Genomic DNA, 15,424 nt, shown 5'->3' with positions numbered 1-15,424 from the left:
GTTGCCTTGGCTACCCTTAACATCCCCAAGAAATACCCCCAAAGACACCGCTCTGTGTCGTCTCCGTGATGAATTTAGGCGAGCGGATACATTATTGTCCTGATGGTATTTCTTATCTTGTCTCCTAGGGTGAAAAGTACAGCTGCCCTTAGCTGTATGCTGCTGTTCCCTGTCTGCTCAAAGTCCTGTAAAGAGATATCATCTTTCGGGGATATCTCCCTAAATAAAAGCAAGCCAGTGACTAGGACAAATTAATCACACACATTATGCTGCAGAGACTTTATTATGTTCGTAAATATTAGTAAGAGCCAAAAATAATTTGCACCGAGGAAATGCACCAGTAACCTTTTTATAAATACGAGCCCTAAAGCTCTAATCAGGCATGTAGGGTTCTTTGAATGTCACTGTGGCTTTAATATGCATCAGAAATACACTTTGTAAAACCCAACTTAAAGGCAAGATATTAAATAACTGTTTACATCTCATATTCTCTCCCAAATTAATCATGTTCCCTGACCCTAACAGGCCTTTTCTCTAGAGTAAATTGCACCTCGCTGGTCTGATGAATTTGCCAGAATTTCTCAACTAAGACTGTAACGCATTGTGTCGAGACATGACACAAAAAAGGCAAGAGGCCTCAAAGGTCTGTCAGGGCCTAACGTCGAGAGCACCACACAGAAGATACCCGGTGATGACTTACGAGGCTGGTGTGTGGCACCCTGTTCTCACATCTTAGCCTTGCCTCGTGTGATACACACAGCAGCCCTAACGTAGCAGACTGCATGAAAAAGCTGGGACACAGAGAGGTTTTCACAACTTGCCGAGGTCACACGTACAAAGGAGAGGACCGGAACCAAGGTGCAGACTGGCCCTGCAATGCTCCCGTGTGTAGATATGACTCTGGTGAAACTCCAGGGTTATGGCTTGCTTTGGTGTGTATTGTTGCTCGCCTGTGTGCACTCTGCTTCCCTGAGATGGAATGTTCCAAAAAGGAGAGCCTGTTCCGATGTGGCCTTTGCCTTCTTTCACGTCAGCACCAGACAGGCCTGCAAACAGCCTTCTTTCAGAAAACAATGGACATCCACAGTAATTTCCTTTTTTAATATTTTTAAAATGATATTAGCCTTTTTATTTTACACCTTTGATTACCGTCAAATAATACCTCAGAATTTCCAAGTCCGTTGAAGAAAAATAGCAAATAAACTTCTGAGTTCTCTTGCTCTATAATTTTCAGTTTGTTCCAGTTTTTATGACTTTATTTTGCGATGGGCTCCCACTCAGCAGCCCAGACAGGACTCACACATTTGCTGCCCTGCTTCAGTCTCCCAAACTGCTGCAACTTCAGAGCAGTGCCATCAGGCCCAACTCGTAGTATTTGAAGTAACCACTTGCCGTGTGACTCAGACTGTCCTGGAACTCCTAATTCCCCGGCCTCAAGCCTGACCAAATCCTGGGGTCGCAAGTGCAGATGACCACATGGAACTCCCTTGTGTTAGTATTATCTGTGTATTTGTAAGAAGAAAACAATGTATTTATTCTCAATGCCAGGGAACTGAATCCAAGGCCCCATACACATCAAGCAAGTGCTGTATCCCTAAGCTGCATCCCCAGTTAGTGCCTCTGGTTCTTAATTACTACATAATAAAACTCAGTCTGAATTATATTTCCTTTAAATAGATATTGTTTATTCATAAAAAACTTCCTATGCTAACTTTGTTTAGTTATTTTTTAATTTATACATTATTTTATGTATATAAATACCTTGCCTGAAGGTATGTTGTGTGCACCATGCTGTCCTGGAGCTGGAGTTACAGACAGTTGTAAATCACCATGTGGGTGCTGGGAACCAAACCTGGGTCCTTTGGAAGAAGGGTCATTGCTTTAAACCTTTGAACCAGCACTCCAGCCCCTTAACTTTGTTTAAAAATTAATTCTAGAGTCTGTGTGGTAGCACATGCAGTGATTCTGGTACACAGGAGGCTGGGAAGCTGAGGCGGGGGGGGGGGTGTCAAGAAGTCAAGGCCAGCCTTGGCTATGTTGAAAGTCCCTGGTTCAAACATAAATAAATAAAAATAGGGGGTTGTAAAAACGACTCAGTGGTGAAGAGCACTGGCTGCTCTTTCAGAGGGCCTGGATTCCACTCCCAATACCCACATGGTGGCTATAGTCACCTGTAGCTCCAGTCCTAGGGCACCTGTTGCCCTTCTCTGGCCTCGGTGGGCATCAGGCATGAAAGGGATTCTCAGATATACATGCAGGCAAAGAACCCACCCATATAAAAGTAAAATAAAACTTTTAAAAATCAAAATCAGGCTGGGCTTAGTTGTGCACACCTTTAATCCTGTTATTCAAGAGGCAGAGGCAGGTGAGACTCCATGAGTTCAAGGCCAGACCCTTCCTCAAAAAAAAAAAAACACAATTGTAAGAGCTAGGATTATGGTTCGGTGGTAGAACACCTGTGTAGCAACTGTAATCTTCAGCAATCTTTTCATTACACAGTCATTAATGAGTTAAGAATCAATAGCAAATCTATTTATTTTTAATTTTATAACATATTTGGAATTCAAAAAAAACAGATTTGCTCATAAATTTCTACTTTATGGGGCTATAGCTTAGGTTCAACCCCAGTACTGCAAAAATAACAACTAGATAAGCCTTGCTCTGACTTACTAATAAAGTCTTACTTGGCCATATGAACTGTTCATGTCTTCATTTGACAGATGAGGAAACTGCAGCCAAGAGAAGGAAATCCTTTACATGGATGGAGAAGCAGTAAGTCCTGGGAATCCTTACACAAACATTAGCCAACAAAAACAAAAAATATATTAGCTTGCTAAATGCTACCCAGACACTCTATGATCACTAATCTTGGCTGCTTGGCTGTCAACTTGACTCCATATGGACTCAACCAAGCCCCAAGCATCTTACATCTTACACACCTTTCTTCTTTTTTCTTTTCTTCTTCTTCTTCTTCTTCTTCTTCTTCTTCTTCTTCTTCTTCTTCTTCTTCTTCTCCTCCTCCTCCTCCTCCTCCTCCTCCTCCTCCTCCTCCTCCTCCTTATCTCATCTGTATTTACCTTTTAAAGAAGAATGGCATTGGGCACTGTATTTCCACTCACAAGCCTTGCTGAGTTACAAGACCTAGGGAAGCTTAGGATTTTGATCTCGGTACCTTGGAAAATGAGCCACATGGGCAAATCCTGTTTTTTAGCTTGGGTACTTACTCCTAAGACTAGTAAATGCAGCATTGACTATTGGAAATGGAAAATTTTAAGATGAAACCTAAGCCTTCTTATTTTTTTCCTTTTAAACTTGAAGTTATATCTCAGAACACTTCCAAGTGACAAATTTTTGGTCTACTATGGAATCCAGCTCAACAGCTAAACACTTCAGACCACAAAGTTAATAGGTTTTATTATATCTCACAACAAGTGTTCTACAACCTATTGAATCGGACCTCTAGTATCCCAGGGTCATGTAAGTAGAAAGAAATTTTATCTTCCTCTTAGTTTTCATGCCACACAGATGTTTTAAATGTTAATAAAAAGTTCCAGAAAATACATTATCAGAAGGAATCAAAGTAAGCATCAAACATGAAGTTCTGGTGGCATGAATTCATAGCCACAAAACCAAAGATCCTATGTCAAAACATATACCCATCACACTTGCATGATGGCTCACAACAGTCTGTAACCCCAGTTGCAGGAGATCTGACGCCCTTTTCCGACCTTAAAGACCACGAAGCATGCCATGTATACATACTACATGATGCTATTATAAAATTATATAACTATAAAAAATCATTATTTAAAAGATATTAGGTCATTTGACTTTAGGGAAGAAAAATAGCATACTCAGTCAGGTATGGTGGTGCACGCCTTTACTCCGAGCACTTGGAAGACAAAAGCAAGCAGATCTCTGTGAGTTCAAGACTAACCTGGTCTACATAGTGAGTTCCAGGTCAGCCAGGACTACAGAGTGAGACCCTGTCTTACTAACCCTTTCTAGTACGAGTTTGGTCTCTAATGGTCTTTACGATGTGACAGGTTTTCCCAGTAAGAAAGATCACCCTCTTGGGTGTGGTGGAGCATGACATACCTATCAGGATGATTACTGAGAATGCAAAGCACCCTGAGCTCCAGAGCAAGGCCCTGTCTCAAAAGAGCATAAAACAAATGGCCAGGTATGATGACTCATGCCTGTAACCTCAGCACTGGAAAGACTGAGTCAGCAAGGTTAGTGCAAATGCAAGGCCAGCTGGGGCTACCTGGCTGAGAGCCTGATTCAGAGAGGGAGAGGAAGAAAGAGAGAAGGGGAGGGAAGGGGAGGAGAGGAGAAGAGAAGAGAAAGGAAAAGGAAAGAAGGAAATTTACTCTAAAAGGTATCACATACTGTTTGGAGACTATATATTCTACCTGCAATACCACACCACCAGTCGTTTTAAAGTAAATCTCTTTTTAAAAAGTATGTGCATAGTCCGTTTTTATAAACCAAGTATCCTGTCAAATTCACTTCCTAATGGGAATGCCTCTGAGATGTTAAGCTTTCCCCAACAGTCAAGGAAGAAGAGGGAAGGCAAACTGAGTGGAAGCATGGGGAACATGCCAGGCTGGAGCATCTTCCTCCTGGACTGCCTTCCCACACACATCCCTGGACCAGAAAGGCATGATACAAGTGCTGTGTGTCAAAGGTTATGGCCCCTGGGTCCCATGGGGCACATCTGTGGTCCCAGGAACTCAAAGGCTCCAAAAAGAGGACTCCTGAAGCCCCAGAGTTGGAGGCCAGCTGCCTAACGGGGGTAAGCAATTAAAAGAGGTGAGAAAAGGAACAAGGTCTTAGAAATTATGAGTTAAAGAATGAAATTAGGTTCTTAGCATGTTTAGAATTCCCTTCTTCACGGATCTCTCTTAGATAGTATATAACTATCCCATCCATCCTTTCTAACTCACAAGTTTAATTTTTACATTAAACTTAATAATTGTGTTTCTTGGCCCTACTTAGTCTTTCAGGCAAGAAATATTTGTTGATTCACGAGTTTGTGATCAATAACAGCAGCATCGCTTTTATCAAGTGTTCCTGCTGTAAGATTTCCCCAGCAGGAGCGGTGGATGTGAGCTAGTGTTGCGCCTTTGATGAAACAGACTTTGAAGTCAGAAGATAGCATGTAGTTCAAGCACAAGAGGAAAGGCAACATGTCTACGTAGCATGAAGAGGAGAAAATCTTTGGGGTCCCATGACCAGGCAAAGTTCAAAGAACAGGTCTGGTTTGAGTTGCGTTTGAAAGGGGGGCAGGAGTTTGATAACACAGCAGACGAGGAGATGTGGAGACAGGGTCTTTGGAGACATTTAATCTGCGAAATGTCCTTAGGGGACTGTTGGAAGATAAACTCACCGGAAAGAGGGTCTCCTGGGAGCAGCTGGTGATAAAGCTGGTAGCTGCTGGAGACAGCAAGGGGGAGGATGCTGGGACTTGGCTTGATGACTGTACTTTATGAGTCTGAACTGAGCTGTGACCCAGTGTGCTACACACACACACACACACACACACACTTCTTGTTTAGTTCTTCCACTAACCACTGATATTCAGACCTCCTCTACCTTTCGCCCTCTAAACTTCACAAACTCTGCTCCTAAATCCGGGGCTATTTTCATTCGCTATCTATTTAAAACGCAAAAAGAGACAGCTGTTAAATTTAGAAAATCGGGGCTTGTCTGTTTGACTAAATCTATCCTATGGCATTGTAATGGATCTTGGTTCCTCTTTATAAAAACCCACATTCTTAGGATGATACAAGGTTTGTAAAATAGACCATCGGGACAATTGGGAATGTGATATTAATATAGCTCATGATATTTTCCTTGAAGATGTAAAACATCTTTACATCTTTAGGGAGTATGAAGTTTTTAGACAGTTTAAAGCTGTTTTTGTTGCTGCTGATGTTTTGATAGATAAATAGGGTCAGGGAGATGGCTCAGCAGGTAAAAAGATTTGCTACTCAGGCCTGATGACCTGAGCTTGATCCCCAGAGTCTCTGTAAAGGTAGAAGGAGAGAACCAACTCCACAAAGTTGTCTTTTGACCTCCCCAACATGCCCCCTCCACCTATCATACACACACATACACAGTAACAATAAAGCTTTAAAAAGATGGCTAAGTAAAGGAGTTGGGAGATAGAGTAGTTGCTTAGCATGTGTTAGACCCTGAATTTGACTCTGGGTACCACAAACACTAACTAAACAGAAAACATACAGACCACCTCAAACCCACACGAGGATGCTAAAAAGGAAAAAGAAGACTCCAAACACAGTTCAGTGGCCTAAGCAAGTCCCTGGATTCTGTCCCCAGCAAGGTAAGTAACAATAAAAACCTACAAGCAAATGAGCAAGGAAGAGACAGATGTGCAGTACCACCAGGTGTGTTCCCACTTGCAGGGCCAGAGTCATGTTTCTGGCTCCGCGTGCTCTGAGAGCCCCAAGTGGTTACTCAGAAGCAGGTTCAGTCCTCCGCACTCAACTGCTGTCTTTCGAACTTCACACAAAGGTGATGGCACAAGATGTTTTTCCAGTTACCGGCACCTCGGCCAACGAGGCAGGCGTTCATATTCAGCTTAGCAGTTTTCCGTCATTAGCAGCTGCCTCATTCCCTTAAAAGGTCCTGTAATCTCTTTTATAAATCCCTTGACATCACCAGCTGGCCCCTCTCCACACCACTCAGGGCATTTTTCTTGCAATCATGCTGGAGGGGCCTCCAAATTTTCCACCTCTCTGAGCAAACTCCCTGTGCTATTCACTGGCTGAAGGCAACCTCTGTAATTTGAGCTCCATGTACGCGATAACACTTTAACTGCAGCCAAGTTTAATTCAGAACAAATGTTCCTCACGTTCATACCTTTTTAGAAAACCATCCCAGCCTAATGGCTAGAACAGTGAAGCGGTCAGGGTGAGGGCCGGGGGTGGGGCCAGGTGGAACCGCCCAACAAAAATCTGATGGCCCACATGAACGCATTGGGGTACCGACCACAGTCCACTAATCCCCCAGTGGCCCCTCTCACCTTTCCTGAGATGACAACAGAACTCCTTTCACGGCCTATGTTGTGTGTCTGCCGCACACAGCAACCCAGGAAGAGTCCGTCCCATGGTGGAATGGAATCCGTTAATGAATCAAATATCTGAGTTAGTAGAAGTTGCCATGGGTATAGGACTTGCCAAGAAGCACACCCGTAAGGCAACCAGAGCACACTCCTTTCTGAACAGGTGGGTACTTATAGACCTGTGTCCATAGCACCAATATCCGCCAAAAACTTCAAAAAGCAATTCAACTTGTCAATTGAAAGACGAATGGATAAACAGCAGCAGCAGCAGCTGCAACAAATGGTGCCTACATGTACCAGAGCTACAGCCTCAAAAAAGGAGGGAGATCTTGGCAGCTGCTTCAACAGGGATGAATCTTGAGGACCTAAGCTAAGAGAAGCAAGACAGTTGCAAAGAGACAGATACGCTGTTATTCCCCTTAGATAAGGTACAGTTTGATGGATACAAAGTTTCTCTTCAGGGTGATGGTGTTCAAGAGATGGGTAGGGACAGGCCTGCAAGATGACTCACTGGTTACAGATACTGGTTACCAAGCCTGACAACCTGAATTCAGGCCTCCAGAGCCATGTGGTAGAAGGGGAGAACTGACCCCACAAAGTTGTCCCTTGACCTCAGTTCATAGAGTGTTTGCATAGCAAGCACAAAATCCTGGGTTTGATTCCTAGCAACACACAACCTCCGTGATCCCAGCACATGAGAGGTAGATCCAGAGAACCAGAAACTAAAGGTCATCTTCAGGTACGTAGTGAATCTGAGGTCACCCTGGAACACATTAGACCCTGTCTCAAAAATAAAAGAAAAAAACCATGCTGGCCAGTTGGCTCAGCAGATAAAAGCGCCCAAGCCTGAGGACCAGAGTCTGACCCCTGGGATCTGCCTGGGAGAAGTGGAAAACCATTTCCTGCAATCTGTTCTCTGACCTCCACATAGTATCATGGTGCATGCAACCACAATCAGTCAATCAATGGAAAACCAATACTCATTCTGCTGATGAGAAAAAAATTTCTGCCTGATCCCTATCTCCTAATTGAGACAACCTGAAGTCAACAAACATGTCCTATTTTGGGACATTCGAGTTCTTCTGGAGACCAATTGAAACAGTAAAATAAGCAGACACAGACATCACACTTGAGCATATTGGATTCACCTGAGACTCCGTATGTGGCCAAGCAGTAGCTATCCAAGGCTCGTTTATTGTTATTTCTTTCCATGGAAATTCCTGTTGCCTGGAGCATCACATGACGCTGGTTTCAAGCTGAATTCCAAGGACAACATTTTTCTTGTATTTACCAGGTGCCTGGAGGTTGACGTTACCTCATTCTGAATGCGTTTAGTGAGTGTCTACCAGATACCATTGTTATGTGAGACATCTGACCACGTGGCTAATAGATACGTGTTCGTTGCTGAGTGTGCTCTGAACAATAGGAAGGAATAGACAAAATAATTTCTCTTCACAAGTAATTCATCTTGACCTAAACAAGGAGTTAAGGCTGATATCATGCCCGGAGTAAGTAGTGTATGCCTGGAATCCCAACACCCAGAAAACTGAGGCAGGAGGATTGTTTTGAGTTTGAAGCCAGTCAGGGCTCCATAGCAAAGCTCTGTCTACATACCCAGGGAAACTTAGTATCCAGGTATCCACATGGTACAGAAAAAAAAAGAGTCAAAGAGATGCCATAGGGGTTGGGAGTAGGAGAGGGTAATTGGTATGGTAGCCAGGGTGAGCGTAGGGAGGATGGAGAGCCAGGGAAAGTGTGTGGTACAAGCACTACTCGCATCCAGCACTGGAGAGTTATAGTACTTCCCTAAGCAAGGACAGAAAAGATCATTCTGGGCAGAGAAGATTCAATCAGACTGTTGTCATCTGTCCATCTGCTTGAGGCCAGGGCACCCCAGCTGCCTTTGCAGACGCAATTTGACTTCTAGTCTATCAGTTGAGTCCTGTTCGGCTGTCCAGTAAGCTCTTGGGTCTTTCCCAAATTAACTCCAGAACCCTGATCATAGAGGTTAGGAGGACACAAGCCAGGCTTCACAAGTCACCTGAACTCCGACCTCTGTCCTGTGGCCATACATCCCTGGCCAGAAAAAGAAAGAAAGCTCTACCAAGGACTTCCCTTCTTATTCTAACCAATAGAGGGAAAGAGATAGAAAAAAGTAGTTGCTCATTTTGAGATCACAATTCTTTACAGAAAATAAAAATGACAATGTGATTCCTGGGGCAGAGAACTTGTTCATGGTATTATTTCTTTATTTGTACATATAGAGACACACACATCCACTAGACACACTGTACACAGATATGGCACAGATACACAATGTAGACACACTGTATATACATGCTACAGACACATGTTGTATACACACACAAGACATACTACACACACATATGCTATACACACACACACGACATATTGTACACAGAAGTACAGACAGGCAGACACACACATACATAATTCCAGCAGCAAAAACTAATTATATCAGCTATGCTCTGCCCTCGCTACACCTCAGAACAAAAGGATCAAATCCTGGATTTCACGGCACAAATCCCTCCTTTGAGCTATGAGGGGCACACTCTGCTGGCTCAGGGTTATTACTATCTGTGGAGGAAAGAAGGGACTGTCCCACAAGGAAGAGAAGGAAAAGACATGTACGGATGCACCCCACTATTGGAGGCTCCCAGCACTTACACTGAGCCAAAGATCAGAAAAGATCATTATCTCGTTTAGACTCACAACTCCGAAGGCCAGAGATTGCTAAACAGATTTACAACGAAGACATAAGACTTCAGACTCAGCTCACCCCCATCACTTCCAAAGTTCACATGACAGCTGTTGTGTGGATCTTATCTGGTTTATGATGTTATAGGTGGAGCACAGCAGGTGGAAACAATGAAAACCCAAGCTTTATATAGGGTCTCGTTTTGTTCAATTGAGTTTAGGGGTTGTTTAGTGGGTGTTTTTTTGTTTGTTTGGTTTTTGTTGTTGTTTATTCCTTTTGGTATTGTCCATGTTTTCATATGTTCAAAAGATTCCATTTTTAAAATGTTTTAAGGCAGTCAGGCAGTGGTGGTACACACCTTTAATCCCAACACTTAGGAGGCAGAGGTAGGCGGATCTCTGAGTTCAAGGCCAGCCTATCTACAGAGTAAGTTCCAGAACAGCCAGGGCTACTCAAAGAAACCCTGTCTTGAAAAACCACAAACAAACAAACAAAAGTTCTTAAAGCAGGACTAGAGAGCTTGCTCAGCAGGAAACGGTTTGTGTCACCAATCCTGAAAACCTGATTTGGTCCTTGGAACCCAGATGGTAGAAAGACTCCCACAAGCTGTTCTCTGCCCTCCACACATGCCTCCCATAATATACCAAATGTATACATTTTATAGTTTTAGAATGTTTTGATTCAATTCATAACAACTCAAAAGTCAAAATAATTCAAATATCCGTGAGAGGATAAATATAATACATTGTATATACACATGAAATAAGGAATATTGAGTAACCCTAAAAAGAAAAGAACTCCTAGAGCTGGAGATGTGGCTCCAAAAGCAACAGTTTCTCTTCCAGAGGACCCAAGTTCAGTTCCTAGCACCTGCATGGTGGCTCACAGCCATCTGTAACTCAAGTTCCAGGGGATCTGGTAGCCCCTTCTGACCTCTGTGAGCACCATGAGTGGGGTACACGGAAATACATGCAGGCAAAGCAATCGTACACAACAGAATAAAAGAAAAGGAAGAGAATTCTTAGCTGAGAGCGGTGGTGCAGACCTAACGTTCCTGCACTCAAGAGGGAGAGACAAGAGGATCATTGCAAGTGCCTGACCAGCCTGCTCTACGGAGCATCTTTAGCAAGTTCCAAACTGTTACATGGTAAGGCCCTGTGTCTTGGTTAGGGTTTTTATTACTGCGGAAGGACACCATGACCATGAGAACTCTTATAAAGGAAAACGTTGAATTAGATGGCTTAGAGTTTCAGAGGTTTAGTCCATTATCATCATGTGGAACACGGCAGCATGCAGGCAGATGTGGTGCTGGAGCTGAGTTCTATGTCTTGATTGGCAGGCAAGAGGAAGTGAACTGAACTAGTGAAAACTGTGCCCATATTCCCAAATATTGTCTAGAAATGTTTGTTTACATTTAAAGGGGGGTATGATATAGATATAAATAATTTGCATTGGTATGGATCTTGGTTTATTGATACAAATTTAAGGTCAATTTTGTTATATGTATATGCATTTCTGATCTTCATTAAGGTATTGTGTTTGTGTAGTTCATTTAAAAATGTAATGTATAATTGAAAATATGTTAATAGATACTCATTATAATAGTTAAGATTGTAGTCATGTTAGATTTTCTAGATGTACAGAGATATATTTCAGATGGATAAGTATTCTTCAAATCTTTCAGGAACCTTCAGAATATGGCATTTAAAATGTTTTAATAACTTAGGACTTTTCATGACAATGAGACACATCTGCTCCTGGTGGCACCAGCTACTTCAAGAGGAAGATTGGCTTTGAAGAGGCTCCTTATCCATTTGGGCAAGAAACTGTCCCTGCCTGGACTGCTGAACTGGACATGCAGGACCCACAGAAAAAAGACTGCTGAACTTGACTAAAGGTGAGACGATTCTTTGGGGTTCCTGCTTCATGAAAGAGTCTGCCAGACATTCTGCAGGACACAGAAAAGAAAATGACTGACAAACTGCCAGTTTAGGCAAACCTGTCTTTAAAATTTGCTGCTTCGTGGAAAAGTCTGCTGGATACTATGGACCTGTAGGCTGAAGATAGATGCCCCAACAGTACAAAAGAACTTTGGGTGACTGTCTAAGTAGCGAGATGTCTCTGCCAATTCTAGAATTTCGGAAGTTGTTTCCAATGTGCATCCTGTTTACTTAAGTAATATTTTTTTTTTTTTGGTTTTTCGAGACAGGGTTTCTCTGTGGCTTTGGAGCCTGTCCTGGAACTAGCTCTGTAGACCAGGCTGGTCTCGAACTCACAGAGATCCTCCTGCCTCTGCCTCCCGAGTGCTGGGATTAAAGGCGTGCGCCCCCATTGCCCGGCTACTTAAGTAATATTATATCCTTCTAGAGTCTTTGATGGAGTTGAAGAATAGATACCGTTTTCCTTAGTTATAATAAAAAATAAAGTAGATATAAATATTTTAACTATAATTCTTGCTTGATAACTGTTTTGTTATATGTAATTCTACAATGTTAAAGTTAAAGCCTTCCTTTTTGTTTAAACAGAGAAGGGGAAATGATATGGGAGGGCCTTCTGTCTATGTGTTGCTTTTATTGGTCAATGAATAAAGAAACTGCTTTGGGCCTATAGCAGAGCTATAGGGGAACAGAGATAGGTGGCAGGGTGGGGGGAAACTAAGCTAAATGCTGGGAGAAAGGAGGCGAAGTCAGGGAGAAGCCATGGATCTGCTGCCTGAGACAGATGCTGGAAACTTTAGCTGGTAAGCCACAGACACGTGGCAATATACAGAATAATAGAGATGAGTTAGTTTAGAATATAAGTTTATCCAGAAATACGCTTAAACTATTGGCCAAACAATATTGCAAATAATATGGTTTTCTGAGTGGTTATTTCATGGCTGGGAGTTTGGATTAACAAGTGACCCTTTTCCTGACAAACTAGGCATATCTTAAGCATATATAAGACCTCAAAGCCGATCCCCACATGACACACTTCCTCCAACAAGGCCACACCTTCTAATAGTGCCACTCCCTATGTGCTTATGGGGGCTAATTACATTTAAACTACCACACCCTGTCTTAAAAACCTAAAACACATAAAAACAAAAATAAATCTTAACACCTGGAAAAACACTGGAGAATTATACAAGGTATTAGAGCAATTCAGATACTTGATAATGACGAGCAAGCAGCCAGTCTGTGGCTTCTGGCTGTATCACAGCATCACACAGGCACCCCTTCAAGGGCCTGTCTTTGGTATGTGGAGAACACGTTTCTGGTAACCCTGTCAGGACACAGGATGTTTGTGGTGAAGAGGCCGAACCTGGACCAGGAACTCATTGACATCTGAGCTTGCAGAGCTCAGGGCTGGACAGTGGGCTGAGTCTGAGGCCTGTGATGGGGAGGATTATGTCTTCTACCTCTTTCTAAACTTGCTAGAACCATGGCCTTGCATTCACTGCCCCTGCTCCCAACACGCAACTGAAGGTCAGATGCTTGGGAATTTGGTGCTATGATGAGGGAACTCTAGCAAATAGACTTTCATCTTCCTTTTCCCCTCCTGATCAACACGAATCTGATCTTCCAAAGAAGAAAATGGCTAAGGTAAAAAAATTTAAAAGTATGGTTTTACCAATTTAAAACAATGACATTATGCTTTACTGATAAATACACATCACACTTTCCACCCTGTTGTGGGCTCCTACCTAATACTGGTTGTCAAAGGCATGTCATTGCATCCACAGTGCTGCATTGAGATGAGAGATCCCACCCAGGACCTGGAGATGGAGCCCACTGGCAGAATGCTCACCTCACGTGTGCAAGAAGGACACACCTGCTGTGGAATAATCTGTCTGTACTCTGTAGATATGCATTTCTCTCATTGGTCAATAAAAAGCTGATAGGCCAGTAGCCATGCAGGAAGTTAGGCAGGAAAGCCAAACTAAGAATGATGGGAAGAAGGAGGGCGGAGTCATGTGTCACCAGCAGACACAGAGAGAACAAGATAGATGTGTTGTACTGAGAAAAGATACCAAGCCACGTGGCGAAGTATAGATAAGAAATAGAAATTTGGGTTAATTTAAGTGTAAGAGTTAGATAGTAACAAGCCTAAACTATCAGTTGCGCATTTGTAATTAATATTAAGCCTCTGAGTTTTTTGAGAGTGGATTCAGGACAGGAAAACTCCAACTATACATACCCAACCTTTCAGAGATGTGTTTTAGGTCTGTGGATGCAGCTCAGCTGACAGAGAGCTTACCTAGTATATATAAAGCCCTGGATTCCATCCCATCTCCTCCTAAAACCTGGCATAGTGGCACATGACTGTAATCTAGGTCTTGGGAGATAGAAACAGGGGAATCATGAGTATGGACATCTTCAGCTACTTGACAAGTCCAAGGCCATCCCGGGATGCATGAGATCCTTTCTCTGTGTGCACACACACACACCCCAAACAAACAAACAAACAAACAAAAATGGATGTAGCAATTTAGTAATATAGCCCCCAGGAAATCTCCTCCTAGGTCCTATGACTAGACTTGCCTGTGAGTGTCTGTATTGTCTGGTTCTTCGACCATAGTATGTAGGTGGGATTGTGTGCTCCTCAAGGGAGGTGGTCACGGTCTACTGGCCTTCTGGTCTCTACTGATGGTTGGTTGCTGTATAAATTGTGGGGAACAAGGCAGAAGGTTCTCCTGTGCAAAGTATAGAGCTACAGACAGTACAAGTAGATTTCCTTCAGCCCCTCCCCCAGTCTATGACAAAGAGTGATTTCTGACAGCTGGAGTACCATGCCAGACGAGAGAAGACGAGGGCAATGGTTCAAGCCCCACACTGAGTTCTCTTGAACCTGCTCTTGAACCCATTTACAAACCCAGTGTGTCAGCACCTGAAATCACCCCGTAGAAGGGCTTCTGGGAAGACCTCAGGGGTCTCTAAAACACAGAGTGGGAGGAACAATAGTTCTGGCACTTTGATCCATGCACTCCGCTTCTGTCGTTCATGGTGTCTTATTTTCAACCACTCCTTCCAGCTTACAAAGCCCCTTTTTACCCATTACTTCATCTGATTCCCAAGAGACACCTCTTCTGGGGGAGACGTGACCATGGTAGCCCCTATGTAGACAAAGAAACTGAATCTGAGGCAGGTTGTGAGATTTTTCCGGGATCAGGTAGATGCAACCGTGGGGTCAAGAATGGAAGGCAGCCCTGCATGTCGGTAGCTGTAACAGTGGGGTCTGTGGCAGGCTTTCTTGGACCACCAGCCGCCAAATCATGACCCGGAAACTTATTATTAATTATGAATGCTTGGCTTTAGTTTAGGCTTGTTCCACTAGCTACTATAACTTAAATTAACCTGTTTCTCTTCATCTACATTTTGCCTCAGAGCTTTCTACCTTTCTTTCATTCTATATGTCCTACTCAGTGGCTGGCTGGCTGGTATCTCCCACTCTTCCTCCCTTCTTCACTGCTGGAGCCTAGATTCTTCCTCCTACTTATTCTCTCTACCCACCAGCCCCATCTATCCCTCTACTGCCTAGCTATTGGCCAGTCAGTCTTTTATTAGACCAATCAGGTACTTTAATGCAGGCAAGTAAAACCACAACACATCTTTACATAGCTAAGAAAGTGCAGC

This window comes from Microtus oregoni, unplaced genomic scaffold (assembly GCF_018167655.1).
Source record: "Microtus oregoni isolate MIOR12 unplaced genomic scaffold, Mior012 000086F_ref0000336, whole genome shotgun sequence".
NCBI lineage: Eukaryota > Metazoa > Chordata > Mammalia > Rodentia > Cricetidae > Microtus > Microtus oregoni.
This window is presented reverse-complemented; position numbering follows the sequence as displayed.